Genomic DNA, 18,019 nt, shown 5'->3' with positions numbered 1-18,019 from the left:
ACCCTGCACTCCAACAAAGACATCACAGGCTCAACAATAATGTGCAAAGCACACGCAAACCATTTCACATAAAACACACTTTAGAGGGTCATTAGTTTCTCCCAACTATTTTATTCTACTGCCTTTCACAAACCCACTTAAGTATAACCATTTGGCTTGTTTCAAAAGCACATTATAAGCATTCTTTTCTTTGCACATTTGCTTACTCTGATTCCTCTGAGTGGGCTTGTTTCTTTCCTTTCTTCTTGTTTCAGTTGGATTTTTTCTGTTAAGATCCAGATACATTTCATCTTCCCTGTGAAATGTTCTTCTACATCCCAGATCCATGATCCACAGCCCTTATATGTTGTAACCTTTTGAATTTCTAGGGTTCTGCACTACTCATTTGGCGCTTAGTTTTGGACAACTTGTAGCACTTACCTTTTTATGTATGTGTATGTCTTGGAACTGCAATTAAAATATTAACTCTTTGAGAGCAAGGTCCTTTTTGCTAGCCCAGTGCAATATACAAGCTGACATTTTATAAACATTTGTTGCTTTGGGTGGCAATGACATCATCTCAATTATGAATTCTAATCATCCTTAGGTAAATTAGAGACTCTCAATGTCAATATGTGACACTTCATAAATTTTAATTAGCATATTGGCAATTAAACTCCACAGCTGTTTTCATAGGGCACTTCACAATTATTCATCAGCTTTTGTCAAGATATTCTCAGGAGGTGAGTGATAAAGGTCATTCCCTGCCATTCTTTTGTTCTAAATTTAGAAAGTCATAGTACAGTGATTTTATTAAATATATTGAGAAGATTCAGGATAAAAATTGACATGAAAAAGTAAAATTCTTTCTTAGCCCCCTGTGCCAATGACAATCTTTCTCTAGCATTTGTTTCTATAGAAAAGCAAATAATGTCTTATTTGATTTTGTTGAACTGCTTGTAGTCCTTGAAGATTGGGTGAGTCTCTAGTCTTCTATTCAAACTGAAATGTTTTACTTTAATAACTCAAGAAAAGATAATTTTAGTGTATTCTTGGCTGTTATATTTGATTTTGTTTATTGACTATTTTCTGATTATGATGATGCAAATAAAACTCAAAGTAAGTAGAAGGAATGAAATAATAATTAGAAAACAATAAAATAGAAGAAAATATTTTAAAAAACAATAAAATCATTAACACTGATAAACCTCTAGCCAAGCTGATTAGGCAAAAGAGAAAAGACACAACCTGACAATATCAACAAAGAGAAAGGAAACATCACTGGAGTTTCTAGAGACATTAAAAGGATAATAAGGAAATATAATGAACAGCTTTTTGCCAATAAATTCAATAATTTAAGAAAATGGAAAAGATATTTTGAAAGAAGCAACCTACCAAAGTCATTCAAAAACTCAAAGATAACCTGAATGGTTTTTTGCCTAAGTTTGAAGGAAATTGAACTTATAATTAAAAATTATTCCCTGCACAAAACCCCGGGCCCAGATGATTTAACAGTTGAATTCTTCCAAACATTTATTGAAGAAATAATGTCAATTCATTTTTTTGTCCAAGATGGTGGATTAGAGGCATTGCTAGCATACCTCTTCCACTTGGAGGGACAATATAGTGTGTGGAGATTCACACTATGAGCTTTTTTCAAGAAGTGATGCAGAAACTGAACAGGGAAACTAAAGGGATCTTCAGACCCTTTGAAGGAAGCAAGAGGCTGCAGCCTACACAGTGAGTCATGTGAAGGTAGGGACTCACTATGAGTACCCAGTTTGAGAGAAGAGACTGCCCTGGGATATGCAGCCCCACCAGGGACCCTGAAAGTCCAGACCCGAGGCGAAGGCCCTTAACCCTACCCAGCACAGGAACCAATCTGGGGAGGTACATGGAATATAAAAGTAGGAGCAGCAGTGGGAAGACCCTTGTGTGCACTCCCAGTTTCCAGCCCAGACAGTGGGAAAACATTTTTCACCATATCTCACAGGGGACTCTGCAGAGGACAGCCAAATAGTTCAAGCAGGGGTCTCAGTTTGAAAGAAGCCCCCAAATGGGTTTCAAGATATAATCTTGGGTAAGGACGAATCCCATTGGCCAGGGCTGGGGAGGGGTAGAGTGAAAAGTATGCTCCAGCTGCTAGTGCAGGAACCACAAGTGCAGAAGCTGGGTGCCCAGCTTTGCAGTGGATAGGGAGGGGCATGGCCTGAAAGCCACAGTTTCCGTCTCCACAGGTAAAGTGTATGCCTTGGAGCAGTTGTGAGTTTTGAATGCAGGCTGTCTGGCACTGAGCCCACCGCTGCCAGAGGAACGCTGCAGGAGTGGATATGTCTTGCCAAGTGTGGGGGATCTGTGTGGGGCTTACCACTGCCTGCTACTCCCCACTCCCTGTGCTAACTCTTCCGTGTAGCAGAGGCAGCAATAGTACCCTCTGGAATATCAACCAAGTGGCCTCAGAACTGCTCTTGTCCCCTGATACCCACAAGGGCTGCTGCTTACCCTGCACATGGAGACTCAGAGTACTAACCTGCCTGACTCAGCCCCCACCTGGCTTTGGTCCACCATCTGCCCTGGTAGCTTAACACTAAGGACAGAATCTTTAGGGAGCTATATGGCTCTTCTCATTGCCTGACAAACTAGAGTATGGCCCTCTCCCTAGGCAAAATAAGGCAAACAAAAATCTCACTACTACTACTGCAGCTGATGCTCTTTTGCAAGCAACACCTCCTGGATGGAGACCAACTAACACTGTCCATTACAGCATCTCCTGGTAGAATGCCACTGTACCCAGGAAGGAGAAAACAGCTGCATTATCTCAGCAATCACCACTTCCTGCACCACTCCAGCTAACTAAGATGTCCTGAGTCTGTCCAAACTAGTTCATTACTACTTTAACTGGCATTCGAGAAAGCCAATACACCAAGGCTATCAATAACCAAGAAATCTCACAGAGTATACATCACTCTTCCGTTACCCCCATCAGAGCTGGTGCTGCTACCCACTGCTGGGAGACTTGAGGACAGGTCATATCACTGGATCATTTGCAGACCTTTTCTAGCTCCTGTATGGAGTATGGCAACTTCACTGGGTGGCTAGACCCAGAGGAGCAACAACACTCAAAGTAGTCTGGCTCCCAGGCACTGCTACTCCTAGGGGAAGAAGGAGTGTATCACATTAAGGGAATACCCTGTGAGACAAAATAATCTGGATAGCAGGCCTTGAGCACCAGATCTTTCCACTGGTGGGAAATTTCTTTTAGCAGAGGCAGAGTTGCAATGCTGGGCTCATCAGGCAGAATGTTTAGTTCTAACCCAACAATCAGACAGCTCTGGTGTGTGTGAAGGGTCTTGAAAAAGGAGACATCTTTCCCCTCTTGTTCACTACTGCAGGCACAGTTGGGGCTTCTGCCATGGGAGGTTGGCATGGGTGCAACTATAGACAGCCTTTCTGAAACACTTCGGGGTGACTGTATTCTTGCAGGAGGAACACACTCCAGGTTCAGGCTTGCAAGAGAGACAGAGTTATAATTCCTCTTCACTTGGAACATCAACACTCCTACAGATGAAAAGAGGCACCTATGTGATACAGCACTGGGACAGGGGTGTGTCTAAGAGTTGGATAACTTTCCTGCTAACCTGGCAGGGGAGCTGAGGTGGCTTCAACCCTTTCCCCTAATAAGAACTCAATGTGACTCATGAAGCTCCTCCAGTCCCCTCTGTCAAGGCTGGGACCTCTGCCTACCATTGGGTATTGCATTTACCCACCTGCTTTAGCCATAGCCGGTTCCTACTCAGAAACATCTCTCCTACTCCTGAAGCCTGAACCATCAAACCAATAAATAAAATACTGGGGATAAATAAATAAATAAAAAGTGCACACCACAGGGTAATATGATAAGCTTAAAGAAATCTCTACCATTCCCACCCCATAGGAGACAGTGAACTTGATCACACACGTAGCACACTGCTACTACAACCAGCATATGAAAAGGCCAGTATACAAAGACAGTGTATTACCAAGGAACTCTTACAGAGTTTTTACCCCTGAAAGCATCAAGAACCAAATTAGGCTATAATTAACTATTAGCATTGAAGTTACATCCTTAAAGGGAAAAAGAAATTAACAAACAAATGAAGAAACACAGTTAAATCAAATATAAATTCAAGAATAATTTGAAGAAATAGTCTAATGAGAAGGAACCAGAAGAGTAACTCCAATAATATGACAAAACAGGGTTCTATAACACCCTCGAAAGATCACACTAGCTCTCTGGCAATAGATCTGAACCAAGATGAAAGGTTTGAAATACCAGATAAGGAATTCAGAAGGTCGATTATTAAGCTCCTCAAGAGGATATCAGGAAAAGGTGAAAACCGTCATAAAGAAATTTAAAGAGCATTTCAGGATATGAATGAAAAAATTTCTAGAAAGACAGATATTATAAAGAAAAATCAATCAGAGCTTCTGGAAATGAAAGGCACACTTAGGGAATTACACAATACAGTGGAAAGTTTTATCAACAGACTAGAACAAGTAAAAGAAAGAATTTCAGAGCTCAGAGACAAGGCTTTTGAATTAACCTAATCAGAAAAAAAAAATAAAGAAAAGAGAATCAAAAGAAATGAACAAAGTCTCCAAGAAATATGGGATTACATAAAATGGTCAAACCTAAGAATAATTGGTGTTCCTGGTGGAGAACAGAAAATCGTAAGTCTGGGAAACTTATTTAAAGGAATAGTTGAAGAAAACATCCCTGATCTGGCTAGAGATCTAGATATCCAAATCCAGGAAACTCAAAGAACGCCTGGGAAATTTATTGCAAAAACATCTTCACCAAGGCATGTAGTCATCAGGCTATCTAAAGTCAACATGAAGAAAAGAATTCTAAGAGCACTAAAACAGAAGTATCAGGTAACCTACAAATGAAAACCTTTCAGACTAACAGCAGGCTTCTCAGCAGAAATTTTATAGGCCAAAAAGAATTGGGTTCTATCTTCAACTTCCTTAAACAGAATATCTGTTAGCCAAGAATTTTGTATCCAACAAAACTAAGTTTCATAAATGAAGGTGAAATAAAGTCATTTTCAGACAAACAAATGCTGAGGGAATTTGCCACCACCAGACCATCCCTACAATAAATGCTGGAAGGAGTTCTAAACCTTGAAGTAAAAGCCAAATATGCACCAAAATAGAACCTCTTGAAAGCTTAAAACTCACAAGGCCTATAAAAAATAACATAATGAAAAAAAAAATCAAACTTAGGTAACAACATTATAAAGAAAACAGTACCTTGTATCTCAATATTATCATTGAATGTAAAAGACCTAAATGCTACACTTAAAAGATACAAAATGGCAGAATATATTTTTAAAAAATCACAGACCAAATATTTCCTGTCTTCCACAGGCTCACCTAACATGTAAAGATTCATATAAACACAAGGTAAAGGGCATAAAAAGATATTCCTCACAAATGGAAACCAAAAATGGGCAGGAATAGCTATTCTTATATTAGGGGGAACAAAACTGACTTCAGAGCATTAACAGTAAAAAAAATAAAAAAGACAAAGATGGTCCCTATATAATGATAAAAGGATCAATCCAATAAGAAGATATTACAATTCTAAATGTATATACTCCTAACACGGTAGCTCCCAATTACTACTAAACCTAAGAAATGAGATAGACAGCAACACAATAGTAGTGGGAGACTTTAATACACCACTGACAGCACTAGACAGATCATTAAGAAAGAAAGTCAAGAAGAAACTATGGACTTTAAAGGCATGCTAGAACAAATGAACTTAACAGATATTTATAGAACACTCTACTCAAAAACTGCAGAATATACATTCTACTCATAAGCACATGGAACATTCTGCAAGATCAACCATATGATAGGCCATGAAACAAGTCTCAATAAACTTTTAAAAATCAAAATCATGTCAAGTGTCTTCTCAGACCACAGCCAAATAAAACTAGAAATCAACTCTAAAAGGAATCCTCAAAACTATAATGTGGAATAACTGGAACTGTCTCATACATTACAACAGGTATATCTATTATACCTTGAAAAAAATTTTTGGTGGTTTCTTATAAAGTTAACCCTTACTAAATAATAATTCCATTCCTACATATTTACCCAAGAGAAATGAAAATATAAGCACACAAAGACTTGTACACTAATGGTCGTAGAAGCTTTATTTATCATAGTAAGCAACTTGAAACAACCCAAATGCCCAACAACTAGTGAATGGAAAACCAAATTATATTATATCTATACAATTGGAATACTATTCAGCAACACAAAGAAACAAACTACTGATACATCCAACAACATGGATGAATCTCAAAACCATTATGCTAGACACTACCATAGAAACCTATACACTATAAGAATCTGTTTACATAAAATGTTAGAAAAGGCAAAACTATAGCATCAGAAAGCAGATAGTAGTTATCAGGGGTCGGGGAGTCAGAGGAAGGGAATGCAAAGAAGCATAGAAATTTTGGGAGTAATCAAAATATTATTTAATTGTGGTAGTGGTTACAGAGGTATAAATCATTGTCAAAGTCATCAAATTAGACATTTAAATTAGTGAATTCTGTTGTATGTAAATTACCTCCCAAAAAACTTCTAAAAATAACATACTTTGATTACAGATAATTTTGCTGTATTTCTACTTTAGATATAGTTTTTCTATGGTTTTAAAAACTAAAAAAATTATATACTTTATTTTCTACTTGCCAATTTCATCTCAATAATAAACATTCCCCATATTACTAAAATCTCTGTAACCATTTAATTCCTCCATAATATTCCAATCATAAATATGCCACCCTTAATTAACCATTCCCTTACTGGTAGGAATTTAGATTGTTTTCTATTTTCCTCTAAACTAATACTCTGATGTACTTTGGATATATATTCTTGTATACTTTGAGGATTTTTTTCTTATATTTTCAAAGATAAACTTGTTAGGAAAAAGTTTAAGAACACTTTAAGGATATTTAAACATACTGTTAAACTGTTTTCCAGGAAGATTGTACTGATTTAGCTCTCACTAATAGTACATCAAAACAGCAATTTACTGCACACCTACCAGAACTGAATGTTATCATTAATTGTTTTAAATATCTTTTAAACATGCTTCTGAAACTTTACACTTCAGCTCACCATTGTCTTGTAACTCTTCTCTGTATTTCTGTGCATAGGCAGTCCGTATCACTCACCCTTCTCTGTATTTCTGTGCATAGGCAGTCCGTGTCACTCACCCTCCTTTGGTTAGGGTCCACTTCATCCATCCAAATATCCTAAGGATCTAGGATATTTGCAGATCCCCTGGGTCATGTGAGGGTCTACTCTGAAAGCATCTCATGTTATTCCGCAGCCTGAGTCTGTCTCTGTGTGTTACTTCTATCTGGTCGGTTATCTCTCAGTGTGTTTTCGAATCCTCAGTGTTTATAACATCTCTAGTGATTAAAATTTTAGCATAGCACAACACAACATATCTAAGCTGTTATGCACGCCATCTCTTTTCCTATGATGCAGCTCAGCAACATAGCATGATTCATCTTCCATGTAGAACAGCTGTGAATGTGCTTCATTGATGTCTGCCTCCCTAGTTTTCCTCATAGATTTCCTCTCATCACCCCCAATTAGCGCCTTTCACAGTTACAAGCAATGATCAGATAAACAGAGAGATGAAGGTAGTACAAAAGAAATTTGAGCCCTATCCTCTCTGTGGCTAAGTTGGATCAATTTTCAGCCCATCTTCCCCAGTTCCTTCTCTGCTGGACTTAATGTTCCCTTCCTTCTGCCAGCTTAACCCTATCCAGGTCCTGAGTCAGTACTGACTACAGCTGCCTTAGTTCCAGCAGGCTCCAAATGGTTCTGGAACTGGTCTGGGATATGATAATCTTTTATTTCTGACTCAACCTGTAAGACTCAGCTTGGGTATCTACTCCTCCGTATTAGAGCTCCCAGGATGGCTTGATGTCATTCTCGTGCTGCAGTGGCACCGTCTGCTTGCCTCTGTTATTATATACTTCCTGCTTGATTCCAATTGCCTGTTGACAAGGCAGACTTCCCCACTGGAGAGGAGAGCTCCAGGAGGTCAGGGGCTAGCTCATCATCTATGTATCCCTGGCCATTTACACAGCCCCTGGAGTCTGGCCCAAGCCTCCCAATTTCTACTCTTGTTTTCCTACAACATACACAGCAGCCATGCTGATCTTTTAGAAACATAAATCATCCTTTCCTGTAATTTACCAGTTTTCAGAGTAAGGGGTTGGTGCCCTACTTTTCTGAAATAGTGTTTGTTTTGTTTTTGTTTTGGCTGGTGGTTTTGTGGTTCTCTATCAGTTTTTATTTTTTGTCTGTGTTATTATGAACTAATAGACTTAAGCTATATTCAATATGAGATAATCAATTTCAGACACAATTGTTTTTGATGTTAAATTGCCCCATCTTGCACTGGCAGAAGTTCCTTCAAACTAGTTCGTGGGAGATCTTTTTGACAAAGCCCTGTTATCTTTGAGAGGTTCTTTATTGCCACCACAGGGTTCATCAGGTTCATCTTACTTATTTCACCCTGGACTTGAACTCAGCCTTTCTCCACGAATCTCTGGTCCCTTTTAGTGTTAATGTTACTTAGAAACCATAATCTGAACATGTATGGATATTTCTTTCCACTAGTTTGTCATTACTTCTAGGAATTTGAGTGGACAAAATTAGGGAATATTCATTTTGGTTGTCCTGTTTTACTACATTTCAAAATAACAAAAAAATTTCTAGTTGATGAGGAAAATTTTTTTCCTTAGAGAATAATTATAGTTATTAAATGTAGAAGAATTTGTGAAATTAGAAAATCCCCCATTTAACAACACTAATGAAATAATTGATTCAGGCAATGAACATTAACAGATGCTGAAGCCATTAGGAGAAGAGATGATAGGAACATTTACAATGGAAGAATCAGGCTAACCCATCTAAAGCCCTTGATCAATTTAGGCAGTTTCAAAGTGAAAGAACCAGACGTTATGTGCTGCATAATACAATGCAATAAAAAACACACAACATCACTTACAAACTTTTCTTGCCAAAAAAAAAAATAAATAAATAAACAAAACCAAACAAGTTTAATCAAGACTTAGGTCTAACTTTTAGTTTGCAGAGCAGTTGGAGAAAAAATAGACAAATCCAGAATTTGAACCAATTCATAGGACAGCTAACCCAGTTTCTTCAAGAAGTCAAGGGCCAGGAAAAAAAGGATGGGGGAGATCTGTTCTAAATTAAAAGAGACTTAAAAGATATCTTAAATGCAATCGTTAGATCTTATTTGGATCCTGATTCAAATAAGTCGTTTGTAAGTGGCAATGGTGGTAATCACTGAGCAAGGTGACCATGGGTGATTTCTTTCTTCTTTATACTTGTCTGGACAACTTTCAATTACCCCCTTACTACAATAGACAATTCACATCATAATCATGTATTAAATTTGGAAAATAAAAATATGAATAATCTCTTCCAGGCTTCTCTCACATTCACACCAACAATGGTTATTATTTTATGCTATCAATGTCAACTCAATCAAAATGGCTTATCACTGCTGTTTCAAGTGGCATTGCTCTCACTACTAGAGAGGAAGTATGCTCATTGGCTAGGTCAGAAGCCATATGCTTGAAAGGAATTAGCATAGGAAAACAGAGTTGGTAGAAGAAAGGGAGATTCAGAGAGAACCACAGAGAGGAAACACTGAGCATCTACTCTGTACCATCCCTTATTGACATGATTGCATTTCATTGTCACAATTCTAGGAGATAGGCATGTTATCTGTATTTCACAAAAGAGAAAATAGAAATTCAGAAGGGGTACATGAGTTGCTAAATGTTACACAGCGTGTAGATGTTCTTAACACAATCCAACACCAGCTCTGTTTAGCCTTGAATGCCATACATACTCTTTCTAAAATCACCCTGCTTCCAAAAACAGGATAGAAAAAGAAAATGGACCATGAAGAAATCATGGATTCTAGGATATCAATTTTTATAAAGTAATAAAAGTGGCACTTCTTCAAAGTTAAACAAGAGTTCTATAGAATTGTATTAGGATGACTACAATTACTTTCAACGAAAGTAATGGCAAAAACTGCAATGACTTTTGCACCAACTTTACCTATGACCACTTTTCCTTAGAAACAAGAGGTAGCAGGATTGTTCAGACTATACAACTGGCAAACTGAGAAAAGATTTAAGTCAAACTTACTCAGGTATCCAGAAATGGGATTACTTTCATTCTAGAGGAATGTTCATTTCAAGAATGATCATGGTCTAAAGAAAAGAGGAAAAATAGAAGGTAAAACATGTATTTATGATTTATACCTCCTGAGGGATATTGTGCTAAAAAATAATCTAAATGCCTGTAAACTTTGGCAGATGTTACTGACTTTATCTGAAATGTCCTCTATCACTTTTTTTATCTGTTTGAAGAACTCCGATTAATCCTTAAAAGCTAAGCTCAGACATAACCTGCCCAATGCTTGAGAGTTAATCAACCTGTTCCTTATCATCATTTCTATATCTCTTATTTTGCGGCTCCTGTTGGCTCATGTAGTATAGCTCTAGCATTTTCCACCCTTGACATTGATGGAGTCTACTGACCTCCTACTGCAAGGATGCCATACCATCATGGATAGCTCACAATCTCTTCTGTAGAAGTCTTAACTCACCCGGTGTTTATCATGCCAATAAGGAAAGCCCATTCGTCTCTAATCTGCCCAGCACTCTCTGACCACAGCCCCTGATTCTTTTTCAGCTTTCTCGCTTTTATACCCATTCTTTCACCTGAATGAGCTGCCCAAGTCCTTGCTTAGACCCTGTGTCCTATCTCTTGCACTACTCTTTTGTCAATATTCTTAACTGCCATCCAGTTTTTTAGTTCATTGCACTTGCCAGAAAAGTCATAACCTTGGATCAATCCAGCTACTCACCTTCTTGCTGTCATACCTGAATTGCTGGGTGATAGGACAAAAAAGTAACATACCTATGCAGATTACTGACAATATAAAGTCATTCTTTTTAACCTTAGCTTGGCCATGTAGCTATGCAGCAGTCCTTCTCTGAGACCCAGGTCAGCACAATCCTATTACTCTGCAGTAGCTTTTACAGATCCTTACCATTTTTCAGAAGCCACCTACTTACTACCCTCTCCATTATTCTTGGATGCCACAGCTCTCACCTACCGCATAGAAACTTCTTGACTGCACCCTACCTCTTCGTTCATGCCTTTATGAACGTATGCATCTTTAACTTATTCCCACCCTTCTCAGTGGGGGAAAGTGTCCTCTAATGCCTATTTCTCTGCCTGTACTCTGAGTTCTCCTTCTTCCTTCTTTTCATACATGTATTCTGTCTCTTCTTCTCTAATGAATTTCCTTCCTTTGTGTAGAAGCAAACACACACCTATACCACCTTTTAAAAGGCAAGAGCATAGTCCTTGAAGCCACAGTGTTGTACTATGGGAAGGGAGACAGATCTGTAAGCCCCCAGATGAAGTTTTGCCTACCTGAGGTCACTGCTATGCAGTGACCCCTGGGTGAAGCCACTGTCACCCATGTCTGATCAGAAGGCAAAACCTTCAACCAATGACTTGGGGGATAAGAAGGAATGAGAAAATGTTAAACTCAAAGTCATTGGACAGGATAGCAGTAAGATTCACTTCAAAGTGAAAATGACAACACATCTCAACAAACTCAAGGAATTATACTGTCAAAGACAGGGAGCTCCAATGAATTCCCTCAGATTTGTCTTTGAAGATCAGAGAATTGCTGCTCTTCATACTATAAAATAACCGGGAATGGAGTTAAGAAGGTATGATTGAAGTTTATCAGGAACAAATGAGGTCATTCAATAGTTTAGGTATTCTTTTATTTTTTGTCTTTTCCCTCAGTCCTTTTCTATTTTTAAAATCTTTCTTTTGTAGTGTGGTATTTAAAACAGAATTGAAAACTGGCACTCCATCTCTTTAAAACACCTGGTAATTTGAATTCTAGTGCTTATTATTCATTATCATTTGTTTTCATTGTGTTGATTTTTGGTGACCAAGCCTCAGTTCCTTTCAGATTGCCCTCTCCTCTTTTAAAAATTACATGTGTGCACAGAGAGACCACCTTTTTTAGGGCTATGCATTTTCAGGCTTGTAGCAATAAATAAGATCAACCAAGCAAGTGTCTGTGAAGACTTTCCAATTGGCCCTGAAGTTCTAGCATGTGTTTGCTTCACTCCTAGACTGTGACTTTCAGCGAGGTATGTAAGTTTTTCAGAGAACTGCATTGCGGAAAAAATGACCTTTCCTTAACTTGAAGCTAACTTTAAAATTAGAGAATCTAGACCAAAAGAAGAGGAATAGCATACTGGAATCAAGATGACAGATAAGGTGAGAGTAATGACTAACTCCAAAGATGGCTTCACTGAAGAGAATGCATTTTAAGATTTAAAAAAAAGAAATCTTGTCAGAAGATTCCATCATCCCGAATCATAAATCAGACAATGTGACTCTCTTCCTGTCCTCAATATTCTTCAATATAGGCATTGGAGGAGTATGATTATATTTTTAGTTATTAAAAGATAGTAAAGTAAAATAAAAGATGAAGGGATGACAATGGCTAAAATTTAACATTGAACAATAAAATCCAAACTCGTTTGACAAGGACCTTTTTGAGCTCTTTGTCAACTTTCCCAATTATATCTCTTCACTTAGTATTCATATTCTATGCCTCAGCCAGACTGAACTATTTACAATTCCAAGAAAGTTCCACATGCCATCTTTGCCCCATGCTAGTGCTCAGGTGATTCTGTGTGTCTCCTGCTTAGTTTTTAGGCCTCATTTATTAATAATCTTCCAAAAAAATGTAAATTAGTTTTTCCAAAGCTATGTAATCCCTCAGGAACCATGTGCATTTCTATATCACTTAACATATGGCATAATATCGTTCTACCCATTTGTCTGTCTCACCAAGTAAATGTTCCTTATGAAAATACATCAGTCTTTACATCTTACATCTCTTTCATCTTTGAATCCATCAGCCACATCTAGCATAGTGACTGGTTAAAAAACACATACAAATAGTTGAAAAAAGAAAGAACAGGTGGATTATTCAAAATATTTGTATTTCTGTTTCAGTTTTTTATTGCTCTGTTATAAATCACCCTAAAATTTTGTGGCTCAAAATAGCAATTTATTATTATGTCTTAAGGTTTTGTTAGGTTAACTAAGATCAGCTGGGTGGTTCTTGCTCAGAGTCTCCCACGTAGGTGCTAACAGATGGTAGCTGGGCCTGGAATCATTTGAAGGCCCAAATGGGTTTTATGGTCAAGATATCCATACCATATGGCCAGTTGTTGATTGACAGTTCTACTGAGACTGTCTCCTGAAGCTTCTATATGTGGTCTTTAGTTGTGACTTGAATTTCTCACAGTATGACTGATGTGTTCCAAGAGCATCCCAAGAAGAATTTTTCATGTGGCCCGAGGGCAAGGTGCAAGGTTTCTTATGACCTAGCCTTGGGAGTGCTGTAATATCATTTCTACCAGATTGCATTGGTCAAGGAAAAACTGAAGGTCAGTTCAAGTATCAGGGGAGGAAAATTAGAGTTTACCTCTTGATGTGGGAATTGCACATAGGTACAGGGAAAGAATAAATTGTCATAGACATCTTTGGAAACAAACTATTCATAATTTAGAATGACAAACAACTTTAAATAAGACATTAAAATGTGTTATTATCCAAGACCTTTTCTTCCATTTGGCTATTTCACTCTTGAGAAGTATTTCCACTTATGTGATAAACAGGATTATGTGAAAGATTACTAATGAAGTACCTAGCATTTCATCTATTCTATAAAAAGTTTGAACCTGAAGGTTAAAATAAAATTAGGAAATAACTTATGTGTTTTCATTATGTTTTCACTCTTAGATGGTCCTTATAACATTTGAGAACTGATGATAATACAAACCAGCCAATCCTCAATTTTTCTTCTTTTGACTTTACAATTCTATAATTTTGATCTAAAAGATTAAATTCAGAAAACACATATCTTTTAGGATATTAATTCCTGTAAAACTTGAATTTTTGTTTTCTAAAATTTAAAATTACTTTCACTGCTGCCAAAAGGCGAACAAGTATTTATTGACTATGACAAAAAAATAATACATGCTCTAGCAGTGACTGAATTATGTATTCAACGTCATGTACTTTTCAGTTAGGAGTGAATTCTCTAGTACCCAATGAGTGCTTCTCGGGTATAGAACATAGCTATTTAATTTTGAGATGAAAAGTAAATAATTCATCATCCACTGAATGAGAAGATATTAATACTCACTGTAGAATGGGGCTAGATAGAAATGTGCTGCAATTGCAAAGGGAGAAAAATAAAACAATCACCTTGTCTTCTAAAAGAAATGGCCCAATTCAATGTCAATGAATCTGTATGGTGATTACTTTCCTTTATGCCAGAGAAGAGAAAGAAAATTTCAGAGTCTCTGCAATTCTTCAGTGCCACTGAAAAGTGAGATGGGAGTTGGTGGCTCGTGCTAAGCAGACACTGAAGAGTTTGTGACAGGAGAGCACAAAGAAGAAAGATGAAGACTGTGCCTATCACACGAGGACAGGGCTCCCTCACTTCAGCAAAGTGTGTCACAACCTGGCTAGCACCTGGTCATCTTTCATGCTTTGTCTCATTCCTTACTTTCCAAAATTCCCTTAAGCTTCTCTCTTCTGTATTAATAGGCTGGAGACCTGGACAATGGAGTAAAGAATGTGTATCAAGGGAGGGGGGAAAGAATGGGCTGTGTGAAACCTTTCCATCATCTCAAGCTTTCAGCAAAGTCTACCACACAAACAAATGTCTTGTGTGAGTGAAGTTTTCAGAAGGTAAAGAGACTCTGTGTTTCACACCTTGGGCAATATGGTGCAGAAACAGCATTTGAGGACCAGCACATGAAGCAAGAAACGTTAAGGGGGATATAAATATCATACCAATCAACACTTATTCCCTCCCTCCATCCTCCCTCTCAAACGTACTTTTGAAAAGATTGGGAGGGACTCAATGCCACTATGGCTTATAGGTTAGGGTTGAAATAAATCTCATTTTAATCTCGATAAGCAGGACACTCAGTCTACATGTAGCCTATAATTATTTACTTAGATCTAATTCTCTTAGGCTTTGTATCCCTAGAAGGCAGAGATGTGGGGATAATTTGCCTCTGATTTCCCATGCTTTGCTTGCTAAAATGTATATACATGCTAAATGTTGTTGTAGTTGCAGGCAGGGAAGGAAGGAAGGAAGGAAAGAAGAAAGGAAGGAAGAAAGAAGGAAGGAAGGGAGGAAGGAAGGAAGGAAGGAAGGAAGGAAGGAAGGAAGGAAGGAAGGAAGGATTTTTTAGATTCTGTAAAAAACTAGACAGAGTTTTTTTACTCCAAAGAGAAATTTTGAGCTACAAGATACTAATTTATAAAGGATAAAAATAAGTGTGAGAAAAGTTTTCTATAAGTTATTGATGACAAATTTTAATTTTTAATTATACTTGGGAAAGAAATGTCAGAGGTTCTTTTTATTAGGCAAGTTAGAAAAGACATGAGTTATGTATAAATATTAATTGGTCTAGAGTTAAATTAGGTTATGATAATTCTGAAAATGTTCATATTAACAAAGACTCCAAACTAAAGTCCATCATGTTTATGTAAATATTTTTAAGCCTTTTCAATAGGTAGATTACTCTTGTGATACTGGAGTTTGTAAAATAATATTTTGCATGCAAATTATTTTATAGTTGGTATATATAAACAGACAGGAGTTGGGTTGGAATAGTACTTGGACCTATCTGTAGAGCAGCTATTAGAGCTATATATGGTTTTTTCCATCATCTAAAAACATTATCTTCAATTAGTGAATGATATGACCCCAGTGGGATGCTATCTACTCAGGAGCATTGGAAAACACTTATATACACGAAAATGGCCCAACAGAACTCACTTCAGTAGGATGAGCTGTACTTTAAACTCATAAAATTCAAGAAAGAGAACACAGCTTCTTGGTGTTGAATCAATGGAGACAGTAGGTGCCAAAAGAAATTCAAGACTCAATCTACACATGAAATTTTTAATAGCATTACTTTCTCTAAGGACAATAATGCTAAAGAATGAATCAAGGGAAGCACATCCTTATGAAGATATCAAAACTACCCTCTCCAGAGTAGTCTCTGTAAAATCACTTTTTAAAAAAGTTAATAACCAATGTAGTTAATACCCCTCTTTCTTGAGAGCCTCAAAATTCTGGTTTAGATTCAGAAGACTTCTATGTCAGAGTTGCTTCTGTTAAACTGGCCCATTTATTTTTCCTCAGCTACATTATATACTCTATCTCTTTCTGTGTTCTTGGCCCCCAACTGTTCTCTATTTCTCTAGATCATACCTAACCTTCAAATAAGGCCCAGACTTCCAGTCACCTCCTTATAATTTTCTCCAACATTGCCACCCTTCAGTGATTATTCCCTCCTCCCAGTATCCATAACTGTCTGTGTCACTCATTAGTCATTGGGCAGAAGGCACCTTGTAAAGTAAGAATCTCAAACCTAGGTGATGACCACTGCTTTAAGACTTCCTGCCCAACTCCAAGAGTATGCCCACTGAGACCCTGAGAATCTGATTATGGTATGGAATCAAGAATCTCACAGTGATTGCATCTTTTAGGCTACTAGACCTATCCTGTTTTCTTCTGGCACAATGCTAGAAAATAAACTTTCCCTGGCAATTATTCATCCCCCGTCTAGGGAAAGGCTAAATGAGAATTTCAGCCATCCATCTTTAATCAACTTTTTTGCCAAACCCATTATTACACATAATCAAAATTGAGCTCTTAAAAACCTAGTGTACTTAACATAACTATTATTAAGCCTGAATTGTTTTTTTACCATAACTGGAATCCTATAAGAAGTCTCACTTTAGGCCATAAAGTCCTAGGGCAGGAAAGGAATTTAGAGATTTATTATCCCAAATCTTTGTTTTAATAAAAGAGGAAAACTGAGACCCAGAAAGAGTTAAGAATTTACCCAAAGTTCCAAAGGGATACAGTGATGGAGCCGGAACTCAGATTTAGACGTCTTGATTTCAGCTTACTATTCTCGTTTTATGCTTTTTTGCCTCTGCTCCGCTAGGGAACTCCTTAGGTAAATGTATACTCTTTCTTCTCCTTGAGAGGATTGTCATGGTCAATAAGATTTTGAACATGACAAACCATTCTCACTTTCTTTGCTCTATCAGAGTTCTTGACAAAGAGCATAAAGGAATCCTGGAGGTGGTGAGATGAAGTGGAGGACAGACTTCTCCTCTGCAGTGTTAAATGGATTAGATGTGATAATCCAAACAGCCTAACACACATAATAGGTTGATACATGATGATTTGCCTTATTTTCCTCAACACCAGAAATCAATTTCAATAATCAGGTGGGGAAAACTGCAGGACATCCAACGTCCAGAATGAAACATGATGACCATGGTCAAAACAAAATTTTCTGTTTTAAAATAAATGTGCAAGAATAAAAATATGAAAAATTGAAAATTCTAGCTTGGCGACTTATTTATTCTTTTAGGGTACAAGTCTTTTTACTATTACAGTGTAAGTGGAGAATGTTTTACCATGGACACAGTTGTACATGCTGAATAGAGATTTTCCATTGCTTGACTTTCCATCCGCATTTATTTTTCTGAGCTTCATGCCTAAGGGAATAGCCTGATGAATGCATCATATCATTTGTGAGTTCACTTTTTTTTTTTTTTTGGGACGGAGTTTCGCTCTTGTTACCCAGGCTGGAGTGCAATGGCGCGATCTCGGCTCACCGCCACCTCCGCCTCCTGGGTTCAGGCAATTCTCCTGCCTCAGCCTCCTGAGTAGCTGGGATTACAGGCACACGCCACCATGCCCAGCTAATTTTTTGTATTTTTAGTAGAGACGGGGTTTCACCGTGTTGACCAGGATGGT

The 18,019-nt window shown here is 37.6% G+C and overlaps 1 pseudogene; it reads left to right on the top strand.

Moving 5' to 3' along the window:
• Positions 1-11,595: 11,595 nt before the first annotated feature.
• Positions 11,596-17,704, top strand: LOC116559960 (annotated as a pseudogene).
• Positions 17,705-18,019: the final 315 nt, after the last annotated feature.

The sequence above is a fragment of the Sapajus apella genome, unplaced genomic scaffold (genome assembly GCF_009761245.1).
Source record: "Sapajus apella isolate SASKATOON/1434 unplaced genomic scaffold, GSC_monkey_1.0 scaffold25, whole genome shotgun sequence".
Lineage (NCBI taxonomy): Eukaryota > Metazoa > Chordata > Mammalia > Primates > Cebidae > Sapajus > Sapajus apella.
This window is presented reverse-complemented; position numbering and strand designations above follow the sequence as displayed.